The sequence below is a fragment of the Ixodes scapularis genome, unplaced genomic scaffold (assembly GCF_016920785.2).
Source record: "Ixodes scapularis isolate PalLabHiFi unplaced genomic scaffold, ASM1692078v2 PGA_scaffold6__148_contigs__length_123643588, whole genome shotgun sequence".
Classification (NCBI taxonomy): Eukaryota; Metazoa; Arthropoda; class Arachnida; order Ixodida; family Ixodidae; genus Ixodes; species Ixodes scapularis.
The window spans coordinates 33,604,386-33,615,440 of NW_024609881.1; positions in this window are offsets into that span (position 1 = coordinate 33,604,386).

Below are 11,055 nucleotides of genomic sequence, written 5' to 3' on the forward strand. Positions count from 1 at the left end.
AGAAGCTTCCGAGGGTGTCCCAAGCATGCACCAGCAACTTCGGGAGGATACATGGGCACTGCTATCTTGGATTTCCAAGATTAAAGAAAATGAACACAGTTGGCAAAAACTTGAGTCTTAAGGTTCACACTCTTGCAACTGAGTACGACCGAGAGAGACGAGATCTGTTAAAACTTCTTAAAAGTTCTTAGGACGAGGGTACATACTGGGGGCATTCTGGCACCATCTATGCGTTGACCCTGGAACTGCATTTTACAAGAGCGAAGGTTTCGCGGAATTTCCGAGGTCAAACATGTGTAATACCTGTAGGAAAGGCTTGTTTATAACGTTGACAAAAGTTTTTCGAGCCAAGAAAGAAAGGATAATGCGCAAGAGAAATAGTAAATATGCCGGACCGCCGAGTTTACACTGCTACCCAATAGATGGTGCCAGTGTGTCCTCTCGTTGTAAGAAGTTTTAAGGAACCCAATTTTAAGAGGTCGCAAGAGTGTGAACGGGCCTTTAGAGAACCATGCAGTGAACGGAAAACTTAACAGTTCATGCATTCTTGGCATTTCATCAGGTTGTCGGCAGGCCTCTTCATGATGTATAATATGTGCATTACTTTGGTATTTGTTGATTTTTCTGGAAACGGGTGCCAGCAGGTACGGGCATAGACAATCCTAATTATATTCGTGCATCTGTACAACTTTTTTTGTTATTTTATTTTAAAGCTTGCTATTTAGTTTTGAAAGAACTTCGTGGTTCCCATGGCGAAGTTGCAAACATTATATTGGTATGCTCAAAACCAGTCCAAGGTCAGAACTAATCATCTAAAAAAAATAATGTGACCAGAAACAATGTCATTTATTATGTTGTCAAGCTAGGCCTCGCAAATATTAGCCAAATCAGGTCCACTAGTACCCACCCATGTAGGAGGGTGTCTTTAGTGCCCATGCTTGTTGTTTAATTAGACCTTGAACATGGTTCCTTACTATGTAGGACTTGCATTACGAATGAGTTTTCTAGTTAACGGTGGTGTTCCTGTTAACAAACCATTGTATTAGGTAGGTAGAAAATAAGAGTGAAGTGAACTTTACTCTTTAATGGCAAGTAGGTTTATATGGAATCATTTTTGCTTCAGTGGAGGCTCAAGTATGCACGACACTGAAGGGACTTTCCTTTCAGTCAACGGAGACAAGGGTACCACAAGAGCCAGCGAGGGAAAGAGAACGGGACCTCTTGGTGTCAACGCCTTGCCGCCTGCGTGGCTGTCCCCCGAACCGTGCAGTTTTTGCCGAGGTAAACAATTGGGCCATTTGAAAGTTTTGCGTTTTTGCGGATAAAAAAAACATGACTCACTTGCATGCCTTGCTGTAAACAATCCATTGCAGCACTGAAATTCTTGAGTTGCAGATAATGTCACAGGTAGGATATATAACCTCTACATTCTCGGAGTTCTGTAGACAAAGGGGCTGCCCAAAGATTACACAGCAGGATGGTGCCCCGCTACAGAGCACCAGTATATGTCGTACCATAGCCTCCTTTATACTGACAAAACCTGGCAGATTGTCACGAGAAGCGGTCGCCGAAATGGAAAAGGTGAAGTGGCATACAACGGAGAAGAGTCTCGCCGTAGCGGACGCGAAACACGAAAAAAGTATGTTTTGGGTCCTCGCCACTGCAAAAGCTGTGTGCTGACGTCCAGGTTCCGCGAGGAATGGCTCTTTAATGCTCTGTGCTACCAAATCCTCACGCTCCAAAATCTGACCAGGCACTCTATGACTCCGTCGTCGAACTGGCAGGCTTTGTGAGTTTAGAGGTGCTATAATCATACTCTAATCCACTTTACTCCTTTTTTTTTTTTCAGGGGGAGGGCATCTTTTTGTTTGCATTCTTAAAAAAGAGGGTTAGACTGTTGTGATTAAATTGGCGTGGACAACCACTAACAAGCTCTGTTTGCTGTCGTCAGGGCCTACGCTATTCTTATCAATTCCAATCTTCGCAAAAGAAAAGATAGGGGAAGGGACGAAACCGGAGGAAAGTTGCGCCGTTTACGTGGTCGATGTAACTACTCATGCTAAAGATAAATCACATGTAACTATGGTTGTTTGAGATAAATCTGTTTGAAAGGGTGTCTTTGCTATGCCAATCTGTAAACATATTTTTCTTTAAAGCTGGAGACCAAGTGACACAAGTATTATAGCTGTCTTCTCAACTGGTTATTTCAATATTTTATTAGGAGTACTTGGCCATGACTTAAAACAAACCAACGACCAGATTCGGGCTCATGTTGGCCTTAAGCTGAATTTAGCCAGAGAAATAAATGCTGAAACTAGACAACATAATTCAAAGCAAACTTTCTGCAGCAACAAAGAGTTGGAAATAGTTACTGAAAGAATAGGGGAAGCAGTTTCGGGGCAACGGTATACAGATTGGACCTACGAGAGCCTAACCAGGCTTTTTGCTCTGGAACTAGACAAAGTTCAGAGTAAACGAAAGGGGAAGCAAGGACATAGACCAAAAAGCTGGTGGGACAAAGAAGTGAAGCAAGCGATACAAAAACCTCAAGAAGCCTATAGAGAACACAGGTATTCTAAGCGCAGTGGGGATTCAGAAACGGAAGTAAAGTGAAAATGGGACACTTTTATAACTTGTCGCCGAGAGGCATCCAGTTTGATCAATGCGAAAATTCAGAGAAAGGGTGAGGAATGGATGAGTAATGTAAGCAAGAAAGATAGAAACGCAGCTAAGAAGTTTTGGGAGCACTTGAACTCACTCGGTGAAACGACGCAAGCTAGACAGAGGTTCATACTCTCGCGTCAGGGAGATCAATTAGAGGGAGATGATGCGTTACGATATATAGGAGCAGTGATAGAGGAGAAATATCGGGAATGGGTACTTCCGGATTTTGGACAAACAGAATGGGAAAAGGCAGAACGAAGAGTCCCTAGTGGCACGTCGACAGGCACAGATGGGATCCCAATCAAGCTGGTGAAGAATTTGGGTCTTAAATCTAAGGCAAAACTAAGGGATGTAGTGAGCGCTATGATAACAGAAGGAAATATTCCAGATGAATGGAGGTTTAGTAGGATGAGTATGATATATAAGGGAAAGGGAGATATTTCTGATATTAGGAATTATCGCCCCATAACCGTGACACCAGTTATTTACAGGTTGGTAATGCAGATTATAAAGCACAGACTGGAGGAATGGGTAGATTGCGAGGGCATACTGGGCGAGTTACAGAACGGGTTTCGGAAACAAAGAAGGTTGGAGGACAATATATTTTCTCTAACACAGTGTATAGAAATAGTTCAAAAACAAAGCAGACAGCTCTGGCTGGCATTTCTGGATATCAAGGGTGCCTATGACAATGTGAACCAAAGGAACCTGTGGGACATACAGGAGAGCTTAAACCTAGATTAAGAACTAACAGCCCTATTAAGGAACATTTACAAAGATAATAAGGTGATTATAACATGGGAAGGAAAGGAGACGGGGGAAATAGAGGTAAGACGAGGCCTTAGGCAGGGGTGCCCATTATTGCCTTTGCTGTTTATGTTGTATCCGAGAGGATTGGAGGATAGACTAGAGAAGAGTGGGCTTGGATTCAACCTTTTGTACAGTAAACTAGGCCAAAAAATTTAGCAATCCTTACCGGGATTGATGTGTGCGGATGATATTGTACTAATGGCTAACAACAGGACAGAGTTGCAGGAATTAATGAGCATCTGTGGTAAGGAAGAAGAGGAATTAGGTTTAGAATTCAGTAGTGAAAAATCAGCCGTCATGATTTTTAACTGTGATGAAGTTGAGAGGCTGAAAATACAGAATATTACAGTTAAGAGAGCTAGTAAATACAAGTATCTAGGAGTATGGACATGTGATGGTGCAGAATATCTCAGTGAGCATGAAAAGTATATAATAGGTAAGGGCAACAGAAATGCAGCTGGAATGAAAAATAGAGAACTTTGGAATTACAACAGGTATGAGGTGGTGAGAGAGATCTGGAAAAGGGGTCATGGTGCCTGGCTTGACTTTTGGAAACGCAGTGCTATGCATGAAATCTGAAGTGGATGCAAGACTAGAAATAAAACAGCGCGGAGTAGGTAGACTGGCTTTGGGGGCACATTACAAAACGCCAAACCAGGGAGTACAAGGAGACATGGTTGGGCATCTTTTGAGAGCAGGGAAGTGGTGAGCAAGATAGGATTTGAGGATCGGTCGAGGCAAATGGATAGGGACCAATGGGCACGAAAGGTTTTCAGCTATTTATGCATGAGTAGTATAGACACAAGGTGGAGACAGCGCACTAGGAAATTAAGAGGAAAGTTTTTAGGCTATAGTGGAGATACGGAAGAGCAGGTCTCAGTTAAGAAGAAAGTTAAGGCCACAGAAAGAGATCGGTGGCTAGACGGAATGCAGACAAAGACGGCTCTGGAAAGCTATAGATTAAACAAAACAGTTATTGCCAAAGAAAGCATTTATGACGACTCTACGGGAAGCTCGTTGTTTGAGGCGAGGACGGGTGTTCTGCGAACCAGAACATACAGAGCGAGGTACCAGGAAATGGATACAGTGTGCACTGCTTGTGGAGAGGAGGACGAGACGGCTGAGCACTTGATAATATACTGTAAAGGGCTTCACCCTATGCCTACTGAAGACAACATGAATTTAATAAAGTCATTGGGTTTTAGAGACAGCGAAGGAAAAGTGGATTTCAAGACTGTAGAGATTACCAAGCCAAGATTAAGTGAATGGTGGCAGAAAGCGAGAGAAAACTAGGTATTTTCTTATTAACTGATGGCAAGGGGTTTCATAGCCCCACTTCCTTTGCGGTGCGGAGTGAATATAGATTTCACATATAAATATTCTAAGCTTAAATGGTGAAACAAAATGGCTCAGTGGCATAAGCTACCGTCCGATCCAAAGGGCTCAGCCGGATTCATCCATCTATCCATCCGTTGTAAGAGGTTTTAAGGAACCCAGTTTTAAGAGGTCGCAAGAGTGTGAACGGGCCTTTAGAGAACCATGCAGTGAACGGAAAACTTAACAGTTCATGCGTTCTTGGCATTTCATCAGGTTCTCGGCAGGCCTCTTCACGATGTATATTATGTGCATTACTTTGGTATTTGTTGATTTTTCTGGAAACAGGTGCCAGCAGGTAGGGCATAGACAATGGTAATTATATTCGTGCATCTGTACAACTTTTTTTGTTATTTTATTTTAAAGCTTGCTATTTAGTTTTGAAAGAACTTTGTGGTTCCCATGGCAAAGTTGCAAACATGATATTGGTGCACTCAAAACCAGTCCAAGGTCAGAACTAATGCCAAGGCATCTAAAAAAAATAATGTGACCAGAAACAATGTCATTTATTATGTTGTCAAGGTAGGCCTCGCAAATGTTAGCCAAATCGGGTCCACTAATGCCCACCCATGTAAGAGGGTGTCTTTAGTGCCCATGCCTGTTGTTTAATTAGACCTTGAACATGATTCCTTACTACGTAGGACTTGCATTTTGAATGAGTGTTCTAGTTAACGGCGGTGTTCCTGTTAACAAACTATTGTATTAGGTTGGTAGAAAATAAGAGTGAAGAAGTGAACTTTGGTCTTTAATGGCAAGTAGGTTCATATGGAATCATTTTTGCTTCAGTGGAGGCTCAAGTATGCACGACACTGAAGGAACTTTCCTTTTAGTCGACGGAGACAAGGGTACTACAAGAGCCAGCGAGGGAAAGAGAACGGGACCTCTTGGTGTCAACGCCTTGCCGCCTGCGTGGGTGTGCCCCGAACCGTGCAGTTTTTGCCGAGGTAAACAATTCGACCTTTTGAAAGTTTTGCGGATAAAAAAAAAACATGACTCACTTGCATGCCTTGCTGTAAACAATCCAATGCAGCACTGAAATTTGTGAGTTGCAGATAATGTCACAGGTAGGATAGATAATCTCTACATTCTCAGAGTTCTGTGGACAAAGGGGCTGCCCAAAGATTACACAGCAGGATGGCGCCCCGCTACAGAGCACCAGTTTATGTCGTATCATAGCCTCCTTTATACTGACGAAACCTGGCAGATTGCCACGAGGAGCGGTCGCCGAAAGGGAAAAATGTGGGGTGGCATACAACGGAGAAGAGTCTCGCTGCAGCGGACGCGAAACACGAAAAAAGTATGTTTTGGGACCTCGCCACTGCAAAAGCTGTGTGCTGACGTCCAGGTTCCCCGAGGAATGGCTCTTTAATGCTCTGTGCTACCAAATCCTCACGTTCCAAATCTGTGACCAGGCACTCTATGACTCAGTCGTCGAACTGGCAGGCTTTATGAGTAGAGAGGTGCTATGGTCATACTCTAATCCACTTCACTCCTTTTTTTTTTTTTTTTTTTTCAGTGGGAGAGCATTCGTTTGTTTGCATTCTTAAAAAAGAGGGTTAGACTGTTGTGATTAAATTGGTGCGGACAACCACTAACAAGCTCAGTTTGCTGTCGTCAGGGCCTACGCTATTCTTATCAATGCCGATCTTCGCAAAAGAAAACAAGATGGGGGAAGGGACAAGAGCAGAGGAAAGCCGTGCCGTTTGCGTGGTAGATGTAACTACTCATGCTGAAGATAAATCACATGTAACTATGGTTGTTTAAGATAAATGTGTTTGAAAGGGTGTCTTCGCTATGCCAATCTATAAACATATTTTTTTTTAAAGCTGGAGACCAAGTGAGATAAGTATCATCTGCTGTCTTCTCAACTGGTTATTTCAATATTTTATTAGGAGTGCTTGGCCATGATTTCAAAACAAACCAAAGACCAGATTCGGGCTCATGTTGGAAGGCGGGTCTTTCCTGCCAAACTTCAGAAACATTTATCTAAGCAAAGATGATAAACAAATTACTATTAGTTTTAGTGTCCCGCCATTTCTGCATGCAAAAGATGCCTATATAGGTACAGCACATGAAAATTTATAAGAGACTTTGTAGTGCAGAGATGCATTATGTACTCTTTTTTTTATTGTTGATGAGTGATGATGGAAATTGTAATGATTATTACCTTGTAGTAGGCCTTGTACATGAAGCATTCCCTCACATGCACACAGATGTTAAAGCAAGCTTTAAGCCCTCTCTAAATTCCATCGTGGCTTGCTTTCGTTACAACTCAAAAGGGAGCACAATAAGACGGGGACGAGAAAGGAAGAAACAAGCGCTCACTACCAACTAGTTTATTCAGAAAAAAAGTCTTCCCTTCCTTTCTTGTCCCTGCCTTAATGTACTCTTTTCTTTCATTGCAGCCACGAAGCACCTTGCCCAGCAAAGAATTTTATAATGCTTCCTTTGACTGTACTAGACACTCTCAGTAGATAAGCCCCAGTCTTGCCTAGCAACTAGATTACGCAGGGTGTTGCAGAACAGGTTCAGCTAGACTTTGTATCCTCCCCTCTTTCCTCAGTAGGGACCGTGCCCCTTGTGCTTCAAGTGCTCTCAGTGCACTTACTGATTTATTATTTACGTTCCCTTTGAGCCTTAAATTGATATTCTTTTAAAAGAAAAAGCAGACAATAGCAGCAGCAGCCTCCCCCGCCCCTCCACTCTCTATCTCTCTCCATGGGAATATTTTAAGTTCCTCCTGATGGCTAAAATAATTTTGAATGCAATAGTCTGCATTTTTATGGTGTCCATCTGTAACCTGATACATCATCAGGGTGTCTACCAACCTGAAATTCTCAGGGAAATCGTCAAAAAGTTGGCTTCATCAGGGAAAATGACCACTGAGAGTGGAACGGCAATACGAAACAAAGCTTGATGGTTGCACATGGGCACGACTATGCTGAATAATGTTTCCGAATTATGATCCTTTGACCCAGGAGTGGTCAGGAAGTTTTTATCAAAATAGTCAAGGGAAATTTTAGAAAAGTCGAGGAATTTGAAATCAGAAATTTGGTAGACACCCTGATGCACTAGTTCCACCGTACAAAATGCTTCACAATCAAGTGAGAATTGGGGAAAGCAAAATATAGAAAGGCAGCAATGGGCGTCTGCCTCACTTGCCTTCACCCTGTTGCATGGACTTTCCATCTATGACACTGCGGGCACTTAACATGTCCTCGACAATTTTACTTTGCTCACCTACAACTTCGTCCGACTTCCAGAACTTATTTCTTATCATTGGCTTTTTTTTTCCCAGGACCCACCCGGTAAAGACTTTCGGGAACCCGGTGTTACTTTTCACTGGAAAGCACCCATGGACATCTGGCAGCATGTGCGTTGTCTGCGAGGCCCTATCAATCGACATCCTGGACTTTTCAGCAGGAATCTCTCGGGTATTAGCCATGTACTGAGCATAGAAAGGTCAGTATGTGGGGGGAATCGACGAAGCACACTTTTTGTGTTTGAGCACCCTCATGGGTAAAAAAAATACAAAGATTTCGGTAAGAGCTGTGAAAGTTGTGACAGCACTTAAAGCACATTCCTAGAACAGGGAAAAAGAATTACCAATATTGGTTACTCTTTTAATGTTTTCCATATGTATTTGGTGAATATTCCAGCTATAATACAAAGGTTTGTGTGTTCCATTGTGTATCTAAACTTCTGTTAGATTTTTTTTGTGCATCTGTTGATATGAGGATTCAAACCATAGAAGAAGAAACTGCAAAAAGAAAAACAAAGCTTTGAAAAAACAGCAAGTAGGCAAACAAAGCTTTTAGGAAACTTGTTGTAATGTTTTTTAATTCTAATTTAATCCTCAACATCAAGCAGGCAAAGCAAGCCTTCACAAAACTTGTCATTGTAATTTATTTTCGTTCTTGTCTAATAGTTATACCAGTTTTGTGTATTAGTATTATTTCTTATGATGTTATTTGTTTAGTGTTTGTGATAAAACCCCTGTGATAAGCCGAAGCAGGCTTTTGAGCCAATATGTATCACATTAATTTCTAATAAAGTAATTGTTTTAAATACTTGTGGCTTGTTTTGCAGTGCCTGCATGGTAGGACTCATGAAGTTTCATTTCCACAAATGGCAGTGATATGAGCTGAGAAAAAACAGCTATCTTTATTGTTAAATTTGAAGATTCCTGCAATTTATTGCCACCCACCTGCCCACTCAAAGCAGGCATAAAGCAACAGAACATGCTCGTTCACACCAGCTCTTGGCAATAGTATAGACATGTGACAAAAAAGATATACAACCTATTGTAAATGATAAGTATAACCAAACTAATAGAAAGTTAAGCTGCCGATTAAAAAAAACACTTTTACTTTTTTTTTGTTGTGTGCAAATTCCAATGTAACAAAACAATGCTGTCCTGAAAGCTTCTGTTGTGTTTCATGATAAATTTTAGAGCAGCATTCAGTTCAGCATCGTTAAGGCCACCATCGTTCATTTTTCCATGTTTCATTACAGGAAATTGTAAGATATCAGTTCTGCATTTCGACGTTTACACTTGCAGACAATTGATGTTACCGCTTCTTTTAAGTGGAATCGAAATTCCCATTTCAACTTTTATATTTTCACACAGTTGATGTTTCTGCCCTTGTTTTAGAGTAATTCAAGTTGAACCTCGCAGGCGACAAGAAGTCTCCTAGCGATCACAACGCCTCCCTTTGTTCAACAAACTGATACTTGACTAGGGCTGCTATACTCCAGACAAAGTGAGAGCCAGCACTGACTATCTTTCGGAGAGTCGCTCATACACTCCCATGACTCTTTTGCGATAGGAGTCGGGGGACTCTTCATAAAAGGAGGGTCCTCACAACTCTTGTTAGATAGTCACGGGGATTACCAGGATGGAGTCGTGTGACTCTTTTTCTTTGTTGGATAAGAGTCGTTAAAGAGTCGCAGTTGACTACGTCCCCTGGAGTCGCCCATACACTACCATGACTCCAGTGTGATGAGAGTCGCGGGACTCTTTTTTAAATAAGAGTCAAGTGACTCTACAAACGAGTCGTGGAGGAGTCAAATCTGTAGCGCGCAGAGACCCCCCACGGGGAGTCGTGGCGACCCTTTTTGAAAAAAGAGTCGAGGGACTCTACAAACTGGAGTCGATTCTGCGGCGCGCCAATACCCCCCAAAGAGAGTCATAGCGACTCTTTTTTTTTTTAAGAGTGTAGCGTGTGGCTACGATGAACATTGGCGGCATAGAATCGGCTACAGATCACGTAGTTGCTTGTTCTGGCTGCGATATAAAACAAAAAGAAGGACCTTGCTCTTCATTTGATTTCCATAGATTTTGGTTGCGTGTGGTGCAAATCGGACGGGTGTTTCACAAGTCATCAACGTGAGGGATCAGTTCTAAGCGGTATTTGCTCAAAGTATAAAAATCGCTGCATCACCCCTTTAAGTATTTATTTCACTCAAAAAGATTTTTAGCCAGAAAAAAAAAATCCGTGAACTCTTCCTAGCTGTAGTGTCTATTACACTGACATGAATTCCAGATACATCCACAGCATCATGTCTTGCACTGAAAAAATTAGGCTTAGGTAGAGGTGGACTCATGGAGAAATATGGTTTCCTTTGTTTTATTTTATTTCAGCTAACGTCCCCTTCTCAAACATTCGTGCTTTACACGAAGCGCCAGCGCAACATGTTCAGGGAGTTTCAGCTTCCTTCGATACCGAAAAGCACGTTTTAATTTAATCGCCTCCCTTTCCCTCGAATGCAAATGCTTCCGCTATCGACCCTACTTTTAGCAGAGCTGGTACTTTTGTTCCCCTTTGAAGATGTTATGATTGACGGATGTATGCTCTGATGAGGGGGAGGACGAGAGGTGTTCTTTGTTCTATATAAAAAGGGGCTCTCGTGAAAATGACCTTTCACTAGGGCCATGTGACGGGATAGTTGTTTATACATTACACAATTAATGGTAGCGCGAAAGACGACGGCAAGTAGAAGAAAGCATGTGTTAGTGTAACTTAATTTGAAATACAGTTTTTTCTTTCTTAATTTTGACGTCTAAATAAATTCTTGCGTATTTTCGTCGTTTGTTTTGATTTCGTATACTTCCTTGAACTTCTGCTTTATATTTCTTTGTTTCTTCACTAAACATCAGTTGCGAGTCAGCCCTTTTCCGTGTGTGTATTCCTGTACTTATACTAT